The sequence below is a fragment of the Lepidochelys olivacea genome, assembly GCF_965140295.1.
Source record: "Lepidochelys olivacea isolate rLepOli2 genome assembly, chromosome: 21".
Taxonomy (NCBI): Eukaryota; Metazoa; Chordata; order Testudines; family Cheloniidae; genus Lepidochelys; species Lepidochelys olivacea.
The window spans coordinates 14,463,778-14,483,812 of record NC_140431.1 but is presented as its reverse complement, the minus strand read 5'-3'; the positions used below and the strand labels follow the sequence as shown (position 1 = coordinate 14,483,812).

General features: G+C 53.2%; 1 protein-coding gene across 1 annotated transcript in view; it reads left to right on the top strand.

Moving 5' to 3' along the window:
- The window catches only part of LGR6 (leucine rich repeat containing G protein-coupled receptor 6), a 201,204-nt gene that overhangs the window by 144,621 nt on the left and 36,548 nt on the right, over window positions 1-20,035 (top strand). The gene's annotated exons all lie outside the window — the stretch shown is intronic.

Sequence of the window (20,035 nt, the reverse complement as noted above, 5' to 3'; positions counted from 1 at the left end):
GGGTGGCAGAGCTCAGGTTACAGGCCCCCTGGCTGGGGCTGAAGCCCTTGGGCTTCTGTTTTGACCCCTTCCCTACCTGGGGCGGTGGTTCAGGCTTTGGTCCCACCTCCTGGGGTCGTGTAGTAATTTTTGTTGTCAGAAGCAGGTCGCAGTGCAATGAAGTTTGAGAAGTCCTTTTTTAGATTCAAGAGAGAAATGGCTCCGATTGCTCTGTGCAATCCCTCCGCAGCTGGGAGCTGGGGGCATTCAGGAATTCTCCTCTGCGTGCCCAGTCTGTGCACAGACAGATCACAGTGAGAGCTCCCTTTGACCAGACACTGCTGCACTAATCACCTGGAAAGAGGTAAAGAGAAAGTGGGGTTGTTGAGTTCCCCTCCTCTGCCAGCCTAATGAGTAGTGCCCCACAGAGCCAGGGCAGCCGTGCATTGCCCCCTTCACAAGAGATGTGCAATGACCTGTTGTAGCCCTGCTGGAGCAGCAGACCCCCCTGTCCCAGCTGCTCAGGAAGGCACGGACACCAAACCATGGCAGGAGAAAGCAGCGAGGTGAAAACGTTTCCTCCACAGCCTTGCTACTCTGATGTTGGTCTATCTCCAGTTATTACTCTCGAAGGTTTTCGTGTGAGCTGCTTACTAGAAGAGTATTTCCCCCTCTGGCTATCCCAAATCTTCATTATTTAGACATCTCTCATGCAAGATAACAGGAGGGAAGATAAAACCTCTGTCTCCTATGTGGTTTGGTATGTGTTCCAAGCCTCTTGGAAAAACCCAGTGAGGCGTGTCGCCAGTATTCTCCAGATAGGAGAATACACATGAAGAAGCCACACAGACACAACAGGGCTGGGGCAAGAAGCCCCAGTAGGGGAACAGCCATGGAGCCAAGGTTTAGGCTGGGAAGCTCTTTGAGATGAGCATGTTTTGGGGACTGTCTGCTAAGACTCCCAAGGAGACTGGGGATAAATCGCAGAGCTCAAGAGACCTTAGAATCATAGAATATCAGGGTTGGAAGGGACCTCAGGAGGTCATCTAGTCCAACCCCCTGCTCAAAGCAGGACCAATCCCCAACTAAATCATCCCAGCCAGGGCTTTGTCAAGCCTGACCTTAAAAACCTCAAAGGAAGAAGATTCCACCACCTCCCTAGGTAATGCATTCCAGTGCTTCACCACCCTCCAAGTGAAAAAGTTTTTCCTAATATCCAACCTAAATCTCCCCCACTGCAACTTGAGACCATTACTCCTTGTTCTGTCATCTGCCACCACTGAGAACAGTCTAGAGCCATCCTCTTTGGAACCCCCTTTCAGGTAGTTGAAAGCAGCTATCAAATCCCCCCTCATTCTTCTCTTCTGCAGGCTAAACAATCCCAGCTCCCTCAGCCTCTCCTCATAAGTCATGCGTTCCAGACCCCTATTCATTTTTGTTGCCCTCTGCTGGACGCTTTCCAATTTTTCCACATCCTTCTTATAGTGTGGGGCCCAAAACTGGACACAGTACTCCAGATGAGGCCTCACCAATGTCGAATAGAGGGGAACGATCATGTCCCTCGATCTCCTGGCAGTGCCCCTACTTATACATCCCAAAATGCCATTGGCCTTCTTGGCAACAAGGGCACACTGTTGACTCCTATCCAGCTTCTCGTCCACTGTAACCCCTAGGTCCTTTTCTGCAGAACTGCTGCCGAGCCATTCGGTCCCTAGTCTGTAGCGGTGCATGGGATTCTTCCATCCTAAGTGCAGGACTCTGCACTTGTCCTTGTTGAACCTCATCAGATTTCTTTTGGCCCAATCCTCTAATTTGTCTAGGGCCCTCTGTATCCTATCCCTACCCTCCAGTGTATCTACCTTTCCTCCCAGTTTAGTGTCATCTGCAAACTTGCTGAGGGTGCAATCCACGCCATCCTCCAGATCATTAATGAAGATATTGAACAAAACCGGCCCGAGGACCGACCCTTGGGGCACTCCACTTGATACCAGCTGCCTACTAGACATGGAGCCATTGATCACTACCCATTGAGCCCGACAATCTAGCCAACTTTCTATCCGCCTTATAGTCCATTCATCCAGCCCATACTTCTTTAACTTGCTGGCAAGAATACTGTGGGAGACAGTGTCAAAAGCTTTACTAAAGTCAAGGAATAACACGTCCACTGCTTTCCCCTCATCCACAGAGCCAGTTATCTCATCATAGAAGGCAATTAGATTAGTCAGGCATGACTTGCCCTTGGTGAATCCATGCTGACTGTTCCTGATCACTTTCCTCTCATGCAAGTGCTTCAGGATTGATTCTTTGAGGACCTGCTCCATGATTTTTCCAGAGACTGAGGTGAGGCTGACTGGCCTGTAGTTCCCAGGATCCTCCTTCTTCCCTTTTTTAAAGATGGGCACTACATTAGCCTTTTTCCAGTCATCCGGGACCTCCCCCGATCGCCATGAGTTTTCAAAGATAATGGCCAATGGCTCTGCAATCACATCCACCAACTCCTTTAGCACTCTCGGATGCAGCGCGTCCTGCCCCATGGACTTGTGCTCGTCCAGCTTTTCTAAATAGTCCCAAACCACCTCTTTCTCCACAGAGGGCTGGTCACCTTCTCCCCATGCTGTGCTGCCCAGTGCAGCAGTCTGGGAGCTGACCTTGTTTGTGAAGACAGAGGTGAAAAAAGCATTGAGTACATTATTTTTTTCCACATCCTCTGTCACTAGGTTGCCTCCCTCATTCAGTAAGGGGCCCACAGTTTCCTTGACTTTCTTCTTGTTGCTAACATACCTGAAGAAACCCTTCTTGTTACTCTTAACATCCCTTGCTAGCTGCAACTCCAGGTGTGATTTGGCCTTCCTGATTTCACTCCTGCATGCCTGAACAATATTTTTATACTCCTCCCTGGTCATTTGTCCAATCTTCCACTTCTTGTGAGCTTCTTTTTTGTGTTTCGGATCAGCAAGGATTTCATTGTTAAGTCAAGCTGGTCGCCTGCCATATTTACTATTCTTTCTACACATCGGGATGGTTTGTCCCTGTAACCTCAATAAGGATTCTTTAAAATTCAGCCCGCTCTCCTGGACTCCTTTCCCCCTCATGTTATTCTCCCAGGGGACCCCGCCCATCAGTTCCCTGAGGGAATCAAAGTCTGTTTTTCTGAAGTCCAGAGTCCGTATTCGACTGCTCTCTTTTCTTCCCTGTGTCAGGATCCTGAACGCGACCATCTCATGATCACTGCCTCCCAGGGTCCCATCCAGTTTTGCTTCCCCTACTAATTCTTCCCAGTTTGTGAGCAGCAGGTCAAGAAGAGCTCTGCCCCTAGTTGGTTCCTCCAGCACTTGCACCAGGAAATTGTCCCCTACACTTTCCAAAAACTTCCTGGATTGTCTGTGCACCGCTGTATTGCTTTCCCAGCAGATATCAGGGTGATAGAAGTCTCCCATGAGAACCAGGGCCTGTGATCTAGTAACTTCTATGTGTTGCCAGAAGAAAGCCTCGTCCACCTCATCCCCCTGGTCCGGTGGTCTACAGCAGACTCCCACCACGACATCACCCTTGTTGCTCACACATCTAAACTTAATCCAGAGACTCTCAGGTTTTTCTGCAGTTTCATACCGGAGCTCTGAGCAGTCATACTGCTCTCTTACATACAGTGCAACTCCCCCACCTTTTCTGCCCTGCCTGTCCTTCCGCAACAGTTTATATCCATCCATGACAGTACTCCAGTCATGTGAGTTATCCCACCAAGTCTCTGTTATTCCAATCACATCATAATTCCTTGACTGTGCCAGGACTTCCAGTTCTCCCTGCTTGTTTCTCAGGCTTCTTGCATTTGTGTATAGGCACTTGAGATAACTCGCTGATCATCCCTCTTTCTCAGTATGAGGCAGGAGCCCTCCCCTCTTGTGTTCTCCTGCTCATGCTTCCTCCTGGTATCCCACTTTCCCACTTACCTCAGGGCTTTGGTCTCCTTCCCCCGGTGAACCTAGTTTAAAGCCCTCCTCACTAGGTTAGCCAGCCTGCTTGCGAAGATGCTCTTCCCTCTCTTCGTTAGGTGGAGCCCGTTTCTGCCTAGCACTCCTCCTTCTTGGAACACCATCCCATGGTCGAAGAATCCAAAGCCTTCTCTCCGACACCACCTGTGTAGCCATTGGTTGACTTCCACGATTCAACAGTCTCTACCCAGGCCTTTTCCTTCCACGGGGAGGATGGAGGAGAACACCCTTGCGCCTCAAACTCCTTTATCCTTCTTCCCAGAGCCACGTAGTCTGCGGTGATCCACTCAAGGTCATTTTTGGCAGTATCATTGATGCCCACATGGAGAAGCAGGAAGGGGTAGCGATCCGAGGGCTTGATGAGTCTCGGCAGTCTCTCCGTCACATCGCGAATCTTAGCTCCTGGCAAGCAGCAGACTTCTCGGTTTTCCTGGTCGGGGCGGCAGATAGATGACTCAGTCCCCCTGAGGAGAGAGTCCCCGACCACCACCACCCGCTTCCTTCTCTTGGGAGCAGTGGTCGTGGAACCCCCAACCCTAGGACAGGGCATCTCATGCCTTCCAATCGGCGAAGTCTCCTTCTGCTCCCTTCCCTCAGATGTGTCATCTAGTCCACTCTCCGCCTTAGTACCTGTGGAGAGAACATGAAAATGGTTACTTACCTGTATCTGCGCTGCTGGTACATGGATGCTCCCCTATCTTCTTCTGGAGGTCACATGCTGCCAAATTTCTTCACCATCCTCCTGTCCCTGCTGCGCAGCCGGCTCTGAATCTTCAGAACATTGTGTCCGTAGAAGCATATTCTGATGTCCGTCCAGGAAATCTTCAGTTTCTCTTATGCAACGCAGGGTCGATACCTGTTTCTCCAGACCTTGAACCGTCTCTTCCAATATGGAGACCAGCTTGCACTTTGTACAGACAAAGTCGCTTCTGTCCTGTGGAAGAAAGACAAACGTGGCACATCCAGTGCAGGTCACAACAGCTGAACACTCCCCATCCATATTACCTTCCTTCTACGAGCTTCCTCAGGAGTTGTAGTAACTACTCAGAGAAGCTTGCAAGACGTAAGCCTCAGTGGGCTCTCCCCGGGCGAACTCCCTCTGTTAGCCTCTCTGCTGTTTGCCGCTCAGCTGGTTTGCAGCTGACTGGCTTTTTATAACAGTCAGGCCCACTCAAGGCTCACACGGAACAAAGCACTCCCAATTCACACTTTTCAAACAATCAAACACACGGTCAAACTGTCCCCGCAATAGACACTCAGATACTCACCAACACAACCCCCCTAATGCAGCCCTTAGCGTACCTCCTCTCAGACAGATCCCAGGCAAACTCCCTCTGTTAGCCTCTCTGCTGTTCACCTTATGTGACACATTCTTTATATAGCACCTTTGGTGTGAGTATGAGAAAAGGGTAGTATTCCTTTAAATAGGTTGTGAGCCCTCTAATGGTGCTCACTGTGTTCTAGAAGCTGTAGTGAGGCCTGGCATATCTATTGTGTATCGTTAGTAAACACAGTTATGTGGACTCCACTGAGCTGTGTACTTTCTGCGTGGTATGGCTGCTGTGCGAAGAGCAAAAGATGCCTCCTTCAGTGCCAGAGAGCTGGGCAAGAGTTCCTAAGAAAACAATGAACCACACTAGGAACAACAGAAGGCGAAAGCCAGCAGCTGGTAGCTCCCACTGTAAAGGCAAGGTTGGGTTATGGTGAGAGTAGAGGGCAGAAGCGTAGAGCAGGAGGCTTTGGGTTGAGATTGCAGGAGGTGACAGGAAGGAGCCAAGTGGTGCTAAGGGAAACCTCAAGCTTTGGAAAGAGCAGAAGTGAGGAATGTCAGAAGCTCAGACGCCAGCCACAGCGTTATCCTGGGTAGCGAGTCCCGGTGGCCTTGTAAAACGTACCATGTTCGGGGCTGTAAAACACAAACCGTACAGCGCTGGGGCAATGCACACACGTTAACCCGAGTTTCGATCACCCAGCCCGCTTCTGCAGCTGCCCATCCCCCCTGCCGCCCCAGAGCGGGGTGGGGGGGGGTCTCTTGTTCTTCACGGGAACCCACATTGCAATGTGAGGAGGGCAGCTGAGGGAGGGGAGAGATTTTTGCCTCCATCCTGTTATGATGTTGCCACAGAGGCAGTGCCGGGTTCACAGTGGCTCCATGGAGCCGGGCCCATGCTCAGAAGGGGCCCCGGCCTGCTCTGCTTGCCCTGCGCCCCGACACCCCACTGGCTCCCCCTGCCCATCACTTGCTCCTCTCGGCCTGCCCGCCAGCTGGCCGAGGGCTCCTCTCTGCCCCCAGGCAGGACCCCAGTGCACCTCTGGTTGTGGGGCCCCACCTGGCTCCCCGGAGCTGAGCCGCCCGGGAATGGTGCAGAAGCCTGGCCAGTCTCGGCGTGTGGGGGGCTTGGCTGGGCCCCTCCAGGCAAGTGCGTCTTGAGGGAGCCCGGCTGGGGCAGACCCTGGCCTGGCTGATCGTGCCACTCCCGAGGGGCCGGAGCGATTCCCGGCCCCGGGCTCAGCCCACAGACACAGTCGCCTCCCAGCAGCTCCGGTGAGTGTGGCCGGGAGGCAGGGCGTGGGGGAGGGGGTCTCTGGGAAATCTGGGGGGGTGCTGGGCCATGAGGGGGTGGGGAAAATGTGTATGTGTTGGGGCACTAAGGAGTGGGGGTTCTGTTGGGGGCGCTGGGCAGGGGTGGTGTTGTGCAGGGCACTGTGCATTTCTGGGGGAGGTTGGGGGGGCGTTGGGCATAGTGGGTCTGGGGGGGCTCTGGTCATAGGGAGTCGGAGGGGTGTTGGGCGGGGGGCTGTGTGGCGTGGCATGGGCCTGCCCCCACAGGGGAAGGGGCACGCTGGCATCACAGGGCCCCTGTGCATCTGGCAACTGCTGGGTTGTAAATAGTGCTCTCGCACTGGGCTGGGCAGAGCGGGGGGCCTGGTTGGCCTCTCAGTCTGGGGACTGACCTCCCCGTGCCAGGCTCCATTGCCTCCATGGGCACCCACAAATATTTTTGGCGCCGGGCCTACAAAAGGTTAATCCGGCCCTGCACAGAAGACAAAGCTTCTTATGCCAAAGCTGTGAGAAGGGGCGTTTGTGGCCCGGGGTGCCGACTCTCGTCACATCCATGGCAAGGAGACGGGTTTCGGCAAGCCAGCAGGGCCTCTGTTATGCTAATAGGGGAGGTGGGTGGCATGTCTGTGAACTTGGATGCCTCTCAACTGAAAATTGGCATTGGCTGGAGCCCTCGAACGGCACCGACTGACAGGGAAAGGGCTCGGCTCTGGCTCGCCCACGGGCCTGCGTAGCTCTCCCTCAGCTCCCGGCTCGCTTTCAGACACTGCAAACCGGGCGGTGGCTGTGCACACCTTACTGTGCGTTATGGCTGGTGCTGCAGGCAGGCCTGAGGGCCGGCCAAGATCGGGGCCCTGTTGCGCAGGGCACTGCCCCAAAGAACGCACCCCAATAGACCCGGCAGGCAAAGGGAGGGGAAGGGGTAGGTCACTCCAGCAGAGTGGGGTCAGGTGCCATGGCTCACTGCAGGAGGGATTAGCTTACTGGACGGAAAAGGGAATGGGGGGGACTTAGAAGGGAGGGGAAATGCAGGGCAATAGAGTAGGGGAGCAGAGAACAGGAAGGAAGGATAGTTCTCCGTTCCCCCTCTCTAATATGGGGATGGTACCACTAGTCCCTGATCTACCTGACGGGGGAGGAAGTGAGGGACTAATGGGTGTTTGCAGAGCACTATCGAAGGGCTACAGAACTGACATGAGCAAGAGGAGGGTGAAGAAGGCTGGGGAGCAGGCAGTGTCCTGGGGCATAGAAAGATGGGGCTGCAGGGAACAAAGAGGGCCGGAAGAGCAGAGGTGGGGCATGGATTCGCAGGAACGCGGGGAAAGGAGGGGAGCGAAGAGGGGGAGGGGAGGCCCCTTCCAGACAAAGGAGAGGCAAGAAAACCAGAGGCAGAATGGGAGAAAAGGCAGCGACTGGTGTAGAGTGGGATGGGCTATTCTGGGTAGCTGGGAGCGGCTCTGGAAGGGGTTCAGATACCAGGGTGACGGGCCCAGCTTAGGGACCTCAGGAGACCTGAATAGAGAGGAGGGGGATAAAGTGACAGGGGAGGGAGAAGTGAAGAAGGACCCTCCCTGCAGGGAGGTGAGTGAGTGGTGGATTTATGGCTGCTCCTTTCCTGCCCTTTGGCATAGACATCCAGCATCTCTATGTGGGGGGCTTGCTCAGGGGCAGGATTCGGAGCGTTTCTGCTATGACCTCACTGGCTTCTGCGGATCCTGCAGCTAAATCACTGGAGGGAAAGGTAGAAAATAAGCGACAGTCCTCCCTGACGCCCCCGGAGCGGCCTGGGGAGCGGCCGAGCCGTGGCTGGGGTAGAGGGACTGGTACCAGGATCTGGTATCAGTGTCTCCTGTCCTCCCACCCCCACCAACTGTGGTAAAACCGGGGGAGGCAGCGGCCCCTAGCCTACTGCACCCTGAAGGCCTGTGGCTGGAGATGGCAGCCCCCTGCAGAGCTGGGGAAGGAGGAGCAGTCCCCAGGCCTTGGAAGATAGCTAAAAGGGAACGTGACCAACAGCTACGCCTTTGGCCTGAGCTGCTCTCTGATGCCCCTTACAGACACACATCCACGAACCCCAACACATGCACACCCACCCTATACATCACCCCCCCCCACCCACCCACATCCTGTGCATCCCCATACACACACACCAACACATGCACATTCCCTGCCCTCATGTACACACACAGGCCGGTCCCTTGTTGAAGCACACTTCCCATCACCCATAGCATGGACCGTGCAGGGCTTTGGTGGTGGGGCTCTCCCTTCACCCATCCGTAGAAGGCCACGGAGAGTCATCCGTTAAGTAGCTTCCCCATTCCTGCCCCGTCCCCAGGCCTGACCGTACCACCACTGCCTCCATGCGAGCTCCAGGATGCTGAGGTCTTTCCTGGATCCAGGACTCCTCAGCGGTTTGGAGAAAACAGCACCCCTACAGCCGGGGGCTTGTGTGTGCCTCTCCAGTGCGTTGGAGCAGTCAACGGGGCAGTGTACACAATGCCCTGAGATCAGGCTTCATCCCACCTGCCTGGGGTGACCTGCTTGTTCCCCATCTCTGCAGCTCCCCAGTCTCTGACACTTCCTCCTCTAATCACAGATGGGAGATAAATCACTTGGAGGGAACAAACCTTCCCTTGTTTAAAAGCCCTATTTTAAAAAAAAAACAAAACATTCATCAATTAAAAACGTCTCCCGAAAGGGCTGATCCCAAACCCACTGGCCCCAGGCGTCAGATCTGCCTAACCTTGCCTCACAGGAAGTGCCCTCACCACAGGCTTTCACAACGCACTGCTCCCATTATGTGGGTAATTAAACAGGCTTTGGAAACGCAGAGAGCAGGGCTGGAGCCTACTGATGTCACTGAATGTTTAGATTTTCTGTGGGGTGGGGGGACTGTGCCCTGGGCCACGAAAGCAGGAGGGAGGAAGCTGGGAATCTTCCAGCTGAGACCCCCTCCCTCGCCCCCCGCCCCCGGCCAGGGTTGGCTTAACCCTTTCAGGAACATGGGGCACTTGTCGCTGTCTGGGAGGAGCCTTTTGCCAAAGGATGCCCAGGCACTAGTGCAGAATTTGCCTTCCCCAGTGGTGTATGGGGATCCCTGGGCCCACACGCAGTCAGAATCCCTGGGCTGTGCACCATCGGGACCCCTGGGCCGTGCACAGTCAGCAGATGCAGCTCTAGACAGTCTGCAAAACTTCGGTGTGCCTAACCCTCCATGCCCTGGTACCTGGGCATGGGCGGATTTTCATCATGTAGCAGTGGGGAGCATGCGCTGACCTCTCAGTTGCTATTTTTTCCAGCACTTATTAGCAGCTCTCTCATTCTCCCCTCCGTCCCGCCGGCAGAGCATTCAAAAACAAAATTGCTTCTCCCAGAAACCTGCCACCCCAAGCAGCTGCCTAGTTTGTCGCGCACTAGAGCGTCCGCTGCACAATCAAGATCCCTGCGACAAGCAGTCAAAATCTGTGGGTTGCGCCCAGCTCTCTGCAGTGGAGACCCACGGCTCTCTCCCTTCTGACCAGGGTATCTCTAGGCTAAAGAGTTCCCTGCCTTCACTGGGTTATTCCCTGCAAAAGACAGTCGGCCTAAGCAGGTCTACTTCACTTCTGCCCTGGTACACAATGCAATTGTGCCACTTATAAGTCACCACACAGTGCATCCTTTGCAAGCACATGTCTTCTTAGGGCAAAAGCCCGTAAGGTTTCTCTAGGCTATTGCACGTTAATTACAGATCTGTCACAACTTGAGACACATCCTGCCTCACTTTCAGAGGTGCCGAGCGCCCTCGTCCGGTCCAGGTTGAGCTGTGGGAGCTCAGCACTTCCTGACAATCAGCCCTGGAGGGCCTCTCAATTTGGGCACCCAGAAAAGTGAAGCACTCACCGCCCGTGGCCCCTGACGGAGACTTTGGCTTCGTGATCTGCTCAGCCGTGGGTGCAGCTGGAGAGGGGTTGTTAGCAGCAAGGCAGTATGGGGGCACAGGGTGTCATAGAGAAAGGGGAAATGCAAGCAGAGTCAGGGAGACAGGCCATCTGTGAGGGAGTTCCCTTCCACTGGTACAGGGTGAGTCTTCAGGGCCACTGTCTTCCGGGCACAGCAGACTGGGGGCTGTGTAAATAACCATGAATAACGAGAGTGGGAGCCAGGGAAGCCAACTGGCGAATGCACTGTAGCATCGGGAGCGCTCCTGCCCAGCGTGCCACCCAACCCGTCTCTGATTTCCATGGGCCCTTGGCTTCCGGCCTGGTGTGTGCACGTATCTGGGGGCACAACCTGAGCCTCTGGCTTCGCTGATCAAGGGCCGTTGACACTCCTGCCTCAGGATCTTTGGTGAGGCCCCTTGTCCCCGATGTGTTGGCACCCCAGCAGAGGGAGCTGAGCTACGCCCTGGTGTCACTTTGATCTGGAATTTGCCCCCAAGGCAGATGCAATATTTGGGGACTGGGAGCAAGGAGAACCCCGCATGGCACAAGCAGCGCTGGAAACAGTAAGCTTGCCCCACTGGGTCGCATGTTCCACCCTGAGCTGCTCCTGCTGGTGGAGATGTTCCATGGCAGGGTTCGGGATGATGATCCCCATCCCAAGGGGTAACTGCTCACCCTCATTGCTATGTCTTTCCCCCTTTGGTCTGGAGGAACCCCATCCTGTCCCACTGCCAGGTCCCCAGTGTGACCCTCTGTCCCATCCCCCCAACTCCCCAGCATTGCCCCATCCCTTCATCCCCAACTCCCCAGTGTTACTCCATCCATCCCCCAGCGTTACCCTGTCCCAGCCCTCCAGCTCTCCAGCTGCTGATCTTCTCATAACGACTGGAGTAAGGCCAGCAACCTCCCCAAAGACGCCCTTCGCTCTCAGAGCTGCTCTGACATGGCTCCTTGTCCCCCGTGCTTCATCTTCCTGGAATTCCCCTCCAGCCCTGCGCGGGCTGATGGCCTCGGCGCTGCCTGCCAACGAGCGGCTGAGTCAGGGCAGCTGCTCGCGCTGGAGGAATGAGCCCTCTGTTCCCAGAAGATGTGAGCGTGAATTGGTGCCCATGAAAGGGAGGAAGAGTCAGCTCAGGCTAGAGCGGCACCAGAGAGAGGCAGGCTGTGGGCAGACAGGTTCCACCATGCATCTCCCATTGCACGCGCAGCTCTGCCCACGCACCTTGCTCCTAAGCTTCAATCCCCTTGCTACTCCAGTCTTGCCTCCCTACCCCGCAACTCTGCCCATGTCCCCCAGTCCCACACTGCAGCCCCCTCTGCTCTCCCTGGCCTGCGTTCCCCACACACACAACTCTGCCAGTGCCCCTCAGTCGTGAATCACAGCCCCCTGCTAGCCTAGTCCTGGGCTCTTTATGCACCGATCTGCCAGTGTCTCAGTCCTGCCCCACAGCCCCCTCTAGCTCAGGGTTCTGCATGCACACCTCTACCGGTGCCCCTCAATCCCAACCCGCAGCCCCCCACTGCCGCGCAGCCCTGCTCTTCCTCTCCTGAGCAGAGTGCAGGGTGCAGCTCTTTAGCAATTTGCACAAACAGGGGTTTGTTAGAGCCCCCATGGCCCCTAACTCTTTTCGCAAATGACCAAGTGTCCGTCGGGCTTTGAGCCCACGCCCCTCTGGATGGCAGAGTGCAGCAGTCTGCGAGCTGAATCACTGCGGTCCCCATTGCTTTGTGCTTTGCAATCAATTTCCTTTGTGTCTTGTAAGTGCTATGCGCTTGTGTCTGCGGGACCCCCCATGAGAGCCTGCCTCTCAAAGGCTTATGTCCAGCTTGTTAAATAAAGCAGTTGGAATTGAAAACATATTTAATTCCGTACCTTCATCTGTTACAGAAGAGACAGAAACACTGGTTGGAGCAGACACATTCTGGGCACTGCTACATCTCTAAATAGGGAACAGAGCCCTGATGGAGAGGGACTAGCAGCTGGAGATGTATAAGGCAGGAGCTCCAGACAGATGCCTTCCCCCTCCAGTATAAGTTTCAATCCTGTGTAAACCCCTGGATAGTGACTCAAACACTCTATGCGAGGCAAAGATGGGGCTGTTTCCATGCAAGGCTGGTAAGAATAAATGCCTGGATGGAAGAAATGCTCTGTGCTAGCCAAAAAGCTGGCTCTGGGGCGCTCTGACCAGTTTCCCCCAAGGCCAGACGGTGGGTGCTTTCTCTGCCAGGGGTTTGCTGTGTTCTGCGTAGAGGGAAAGGCATTTGCACAGGTGAGAAACAGCCAGTTCCATTCTCCACCCCCCTGCAGACTTGCTTCTTCCACAAGCAGGGAGCCAGACCAGATGGCACATGCTAAAGCACCTCCCAGTGCTGCCTTCATTCTGTGTCTTGTGCAGCACCGAGCCTTTGTTTGTGCCAATGGGGGATAAATTCACCTCTTCCCCAGTGCCCATGTAAGACTTCAGTAATGGCTCAGCAGGGGAGGGCTGTGATCGCTGTTCCACCCCCCCACCCTCCACCCCTGTTGTGACCTGGCAACGGGCTGTTTTTTATTTTACCCTATTTCCCACCCTGACCCGCTGGGTTTATCTCACGCACCTGTTATATCTTGTCCTTTAGCCAGCAAGTTCCAAAAAAGAACGAGATACGTTCATGGAGGACAGGTCCGTCTGTGGCTATTAGCCAGGATGGGCAGGGATGGTGTCCCTAGCCTCTGTTTGCCAGAAGCTGGGAATGGGAGACGGGGTGGATCACTTGATGATTACCTGCTCTGTTCATTCCCTCTGGGGCACCTGGCACTGGCCACTGTCGGCAGACAGGATCCTGGGCTAGATGGACCTTTGGTCTGGCCGTTCTTATGTTCTTATGCTCACCACCCAGCACCATGGGGCCCAAACTAGCTGCGGCCTCTAGATGCTACCACAACATAAATATGAAATCATCATCATTGCTGGTAATTTAATATGGCTTAATGGGACTGGGTGGTCCAGGAATGAGCTACTTTCAGGTTGCCAGTTCAACTCCAGCTGTGGCCGCTTGCGACCCAAAGTTGCTGTCATGAGACGTCGGTTTGGTGGCCTCTGTGAAATAAGCATAGGCCCTGAACCTGCAGTCAGCGCAGCGTTTGTCCCGTTGTTACAAGGAGCTGTAGTGCCTTGGCACTTTGAAGGGACCCCTTGTGTTTTTCTAAAGCCTATGGAGCAGTGGAACTGACTATCTCTGCACTGTATCAGCATAGCCTTGCTGATGCTTGCCAGAATGGGGTGTGGGCAGACCACCCACGCTGGCATCCTAATCTTCCTTATTATTCACTCTTTAAATCAGGATTGGGTGTCTCTCTCTAAAAGCTCAGCCGGAAGCTATGGACTTGATGCAGGTGAGATTCTCTCACCTGTGCTATGCAGATGATCATAATGGGCCCTTCAGGCTTTAAATCTATGAATTAGTGATGCTTGATTTGCTCACCATAACCAGTGCCGCAAGCACCACCGGTAACCCAATTTTCCCGCAGTCTGGTTAGCTGCCAGTTGGATGCACACACTGCCATAACTCCCTTGAGGCATGCCTGGTGTCGCACGAATCAAGTATCCTGGTCTGCTGAGGAGACTCCTGGGGAGTTCGAGTGACATCCCGGGCTTTGCAGGGGGACTGACATCACCAGCAAACATCTTACCTCCAGGTTCTAAACTTATTCCCCCAGCAGGTGTATAAGCTGCAAATCTCTGGTGTTTTGTGGCTTAGGGAAGAATTTATAGTTCCATATAATTTTTGGTTTGGGTTTTCTTTGTGGAACCACTAATAGCCTGTAACAGGCAGAAAATTGAGTTGCACTTATCTTGTTTCCCCCCTCCTCTTTTTCTGGCCTGTTTTAAGTGATTAATAGTTCCAGGCTGCGCATTGTCAGTTTCAAGTCACCCTGGCAGTTACTGTCTGACATAAGGGCTGCGCTGATGTCAATTTGCTTTTATTTCTAAGTAAACAGGGTTGGTTGAGATCTTGCAAATATGAAGCTAGAGGCACTCTATAAAATGAGTATTAAATAGTGTCCCACCCAGCTCGCTATGGCTCCAGCGGAGGCCGGGGTTGGGGGTTGGGGGGTGACTTTAAGCGGTTTTGTTTGTAACTAAAGGAACAGACATGATCACCTTAAAAGTCCAATTGTGGTGTCTGGAGCTGGTGTCTTGGAGCTCGGTGAAGAGAAATGGTATTTTTATTATAATGTCTCTTGCACACCATTCCCCAAAACACTTGGCCGGCCAATTTGGCTCTGTAAAGCCCTTGATCGTGGGCAAAACACCCTCCTGTCAGGCCTGTATCATTTATTCCTTACGTGGAGCTCAACTCGTATGGTGCTGGGGAAGATGGGAAAGGGATGGTGTGTCGGTATCTTCCCATCAGACAGGGTGGGCATGGTATCCCCTTTCCCAGCTGGGGGCTGGAAGGAGAAAGCCTCCCACCATCCAGCAGAGAGCACCCAGCTCATGCAGTGGACGATGCACAGATGCTGAATGCAGACCTGGCTCACTTCTCCCTCCCCTGAGCAAGGGGGAGGCTTTGGCCAACCCAGGTCACCATGGCAGCACCCAGCTGTAGTACAGTGCCACCTGGTGGCAAGCATGGGCTCTTGCAGCCTTCCCCATGTCTTTGCAAGGACCGAACCCAATGCTGTGAAGATGAGAAAAAACTTTAGAGAACTAATTATTAACCCTTCTGAACAAATTTTAAATACTGAGGGAGGAAAACAAATTCACAAGGTGTTTTATAAAGTTTGTTCATATGACACGGTTGTTATCAGTCACTCTAGGACAAGATCGCTCTCTCACTCTTCCCATACACCACATCTATCTATCTATCTATCTATCTATCTATCTATCTATCTATCTATCTATCTATCTATTCCCATACACCACATTTATCTGTCTATCTATCCCCATACACCCCATACATCTCTCTGTCTGTCTCTTGTCTTTATACTGAACTCATCATCATGGTACCTGCGTACCTGAGCTCAGAGAGGAGGAACTAGATTTCCATCAGTTTTTAGAAAACATGGCTGAGATTCCCTTCTCTGCTCTCTTTACACCACATAACAGGGCCGGAGGAGCATAAAGGGGCCCTAAAATCTCTGAATCCAGCCACGGGAAGATTCCCCCCAGCACAGGCACAACGGAAGGAAACCATAACAATGCTGCCCTCTGAGGCTCCCGTCACAAGCCTGGTGTGGGGCTGGGGGTGAGGTCATGGCACACAGCACTGTGGAGATGCCGGTGACCCTGGGGGTGGCCCCTGTACCTTCAACAGCCCTCCTCTCCCCCACCCCCCAAACACTCCCTTCCCCTCAGGCTGTAAGTTCTGTTCTGTACCTCTTAGAGGCACAGCTCAGCATCCCTGGAAGATTAAAGCTGGGAAGGCCGCAGTGCTGTAGCCAGGCGTGACTTCCTTGAGTGTCTTTTCCCAATCCTGGCTCCACAAAAAGAGCCTCTTCAAGTCTAAAGACTCTGTGGGTGACACCGACTCCCCACTGAAGTCAATGCTGAAATGCCTACTGACTTCCCCTAGAGCCAGGTTTTCCCCCTAGCTGCACCCAGTCCATCTTTTCCAAAAGACAAACCAAGAGAAGAATTCAAGTTCTGTCACCCACAGGAAAACCAAGACAGGTAAGACAGGACGGGCCAAATTTATCCCCAGAACAAAGGCAGTGGTGTTACACCAGGGATGGAATTGACCCCCAGATGCTATTCTTATCTTTATGGAGACAGATCTCCTACCGTGTCTTCGCAGAATTAGCGTCGCTGAATATTCAGCATTGTCTCCCTCCTGCGCGGCTCATCACTGCTGCAGCTCCTGAGCTGAGGAATCTGGGAAGTACCTGTCCTCTTTGGCCAATGCTCTTGCCAATATGATTCATGCCTTCGTTGTAGGTCATCGGCATCCCATCAGTAGGGCTCTGTGTTGGTCACAGGGGTCACGGAAGTCTCGGATTCCATGACGTCCTGCGACCTCTGTGACTTCTGCAGTGGCCAGTGTGGCTGACTCCAGACTGCCCAGAGCTCCCCCAACCAAGATTCAAGGGGCATTTATGGTAAAAGTCATGGACAGGCCATGGGTCATGATTTTCTGTTTCTTGCCCGTGACTTGTCCGTGACTTTTACTAAAAATACCCGTGAGTAAATCGTTGCCTTACCCATCAGCACTCCCAGCAAGGGGGAGTGGGGATGCTGGTTTGCCCTACAAGAGCACAGCCAGGGTTTCCCATGCCAGTGACCTTCTCTCTGAAAGTCAAGTCTAGAGATTTTTCTCAATAGTTACAGGTGGGCTCTTTTTAGGGAAGTAAGGCATGAGCCACGCCTGAGTAAGGACTTGGGGAACGGGTCCCACGTGGCAGGGGAGACTCCTGGAAGTGAAAATAACTCTCTGCTTATTGGTCTCACTGAATTGGATGGGAACTCAGTGTAGATCAGTGTTTTCCAGAGTGGGGTGCATCCCAGAGATGGACCAGCCAGAGGGGCGAGGGTGACATATACATCAAGATGGGCAGGCCGCTAACACCCCATAGCAGAGCTGCATGCTGATGCAATTGGTTTCTTCTTCCAGGGTGGAGGCTCTTGGGAAACACTGGGGCAAAAGATAGCAGGATCCTTTAGAAAAGTCCAGCGTCTCTCCCGGACAGCCCAAGGTTACCACCAGTCAGACAACACAATTGCACCTGGGTCTGAACAACACAATTGCACCTGGGTCTGCTTCAGCTTCCCACACAGCACAATACATGGCAGAGTACAGGGGTGGCTTGTCTACCCAGAGGTATCTGCTGAATACAATACACCCTGTATCTGCCAAGTATTGACAGGGGAGTCCGGAGATGCCTGCAGTGCTGGGAAGAAAGGGTGTATTTATTCGGGAGGAACGATTCCTGTACATACTTGCAGACACATTGATGTGCAAACAAAATGTTTAGTCTGCTGATGAAAGAGAAGGGAGCCTGTGTAATAGTCTGCCTGAGAGGGAAATATATTGGAAAGGAAATGCAATTTCAGAGCAAGAGAGGGAGCAAATATTAGAGCTTGTTGAATTATTCCTTGCAAATTATATTGGCTGTGAATTAAGGTGCTTTTTTCTGCTAGTGACTCATCCGGGAGCCAAGCCTGGTTTCTGCTGGGAAGCGTTTTCCTCCTGTGGACTGCTCATAAATATACCAGCTGCTCATGGGGGTGAAACTCACCCCTGTGTAGGGGCTTAGCCACCACTTAGGACCTGCAAAGGCTGGAGCAGGACTGAAGCGGTGGCTCAGCCTTGTGCTGTCTGTTGCCCAGTGGGGAACCCCTCCCTATTTGTTTTCCATGATACGTGATTGGCCACATAAGCCACATGGTATTGGCTCAGCTCCCTTATTGGTGGACTGAAACTGTTTAAGTGAGAGTGGTAGGCTTGTCCGCTGGCTAGAGCACTAGCATAGAATTTGGTTGACTTGGGTACCAGTACCTGCTGGGCCATAGATGTCCTATGTGACCTTGGGCAAGCCCCTTTGCCGCTCTGGGCCTCAGTTTCGCTGTATGAGCAATGGTGACAGTAGCCTTGCTGCAGGGGGCTGTGTGAGGGCAAATATAGTAATGACTCTGAGGTGCTCAGATACTCTGGTGATAGAGGCCAGCGAAGTACCATGGGTCGGATAACAGGTAATGCTTCCCCCCCACCCCCAATAACAAGTTGTATGAGCAACAGAGTCAGCCCACTTAATCCTGGAGAGATTACCTGGAGCAGACTTGATGGAGAAACTGACCCGTCACACATACTGACCCATGAGCTCAATGTCCGGCTTTAATGGGTCAAACCAACCCATCCTTCATTGACAAGGGAGCTCTCTTAATTGACCCAGTGTGGTTCAGACTTAGGGATAGCGTCGTCATGTGTAGCCTCCCCTTGGTTCATGTAGGTAGCTTTCAGGGAGTCCAGTTGGATCCCTACCCATGCAGCTCAGGATAGACTTGTAAACATGACAAGAAGGTGGAAAGCATTAGCCCAGCCGCGGGCCCTTGATTGTCTCAGGCAGCTAGGGTGACCGGATAGCAACTGCGAAAAAACAGGACAGGGGGTGGGCGGTAATAGGCGCCTATATAAGAAAAAGTCCCCAAGGACTGTCCCTTTAAAAATGGGACTTCTGGTCAGCCTACAGGCAGCAGGGACAGCGGTGTGTCCTGTAGGAAGGGATGAGGATGCCAGGATTAGGGAATTTTTAGGCTATTTTCATTCTTTTCTTTTCCATGTCACTGAGTCAGGCTTGGGTCACTGTCACAAGTACAAGATGGCCGGATATCCTAGATTGGGACAGGGAATTACCAGGTAGGGGCAGGGCCAGTGGGGAGTTACAGAGTAATTACCATGTAGGGGCAGAGCCAGAGGGAGTTGCAGGGTAATTACCATGTAGGGGCAGGGCCAGGGGGGAGTTACAGGGTCATTACCACGTAGGGGCGGGAACAGGGGGGAGTTACAGGGTAATTATCATGTAGGGGTGCGGCTCAGAGGAGAATTATGGGGTAATTACCATGTAGGGGTGGGGACAGGGGAGAATTAGAGGGTAATTACCCGGTGAGGACCCAGGGGGTGGGAGTTAGCAGGTAATTAGGCAGCAAATACCATCTCATTGCTGTAAATTCATGGTTCTTTTTGTCTTGTAACCCACAATCCAGGTTTGATGTAATTACTTTGGGAATGATTACGTGTAATTACACAGTAATCTGTAGGAGCCAGTAATTCCTCTAATGTTCCAAGGGATTCACCTCTTAAAATTCACTGAGTTACCTGCCAGTAGAAAGGAGTGTCGTGATATGCATGCCTTGCAATGCTAAGTGCGACCTTCAGCGCGGTCTCTTGGTGCCCTGGCCCATAAGGGATCAGTAGGACTGGATTGTACCATCTCAAGGTGAAACTGCGTCTCCATGGAGAGTATCAACTGCATTGAAGCCCCATTGCCAGAGTTGAAATGCTAGGACAGACTCCCCTCTCCAGAGGCAGAATTTGCTCCTGTCTTGGGCACCTTTGCTAGCCGCCCCAACCCCCACTCTCTTCCCATTGTGATTGAGGCAACCTCAGCTTCAGCAGGGAGTTGGAACAGGGCATGGACCTGGCATGGGTGGGACAGGATGGACTGGTAGAGGGGTCCCCAGAAGATGTATGAAATGGATCTGAGTCTAAGTGAGCCAAAGCCCATTGAAGTCAATGCAGGACTCTCCATTGATGTCAGCAGAGTTGGATCAGCCACTAAGCTGGTGTGACTATACCTTAGTCCTTCCCCCCCAACATGTGCAACACCAGTTCAGACCCAATTAGAGTCTTAACCGCCGGCCACCATTTAATCTGCATCTCTCCCTCCCACATCACCGCTCAAACTGCCACTCGGATGCCCAGGGAGGGTAAGATGGGGCATCTCATGTGATGAGAGGGTCGGGAGAGCGTAGCAAGATGAGCAGCTAACCAGAAGATGTAGGAAGGTGCGAGCTAAAGGAAACCACCCCCCTGCTGTAAGTTCCTTCTAGCGCCTCTGCCAGCCAGTTACACTGACTTCCCCTCCTGTGCACACCAAGTGT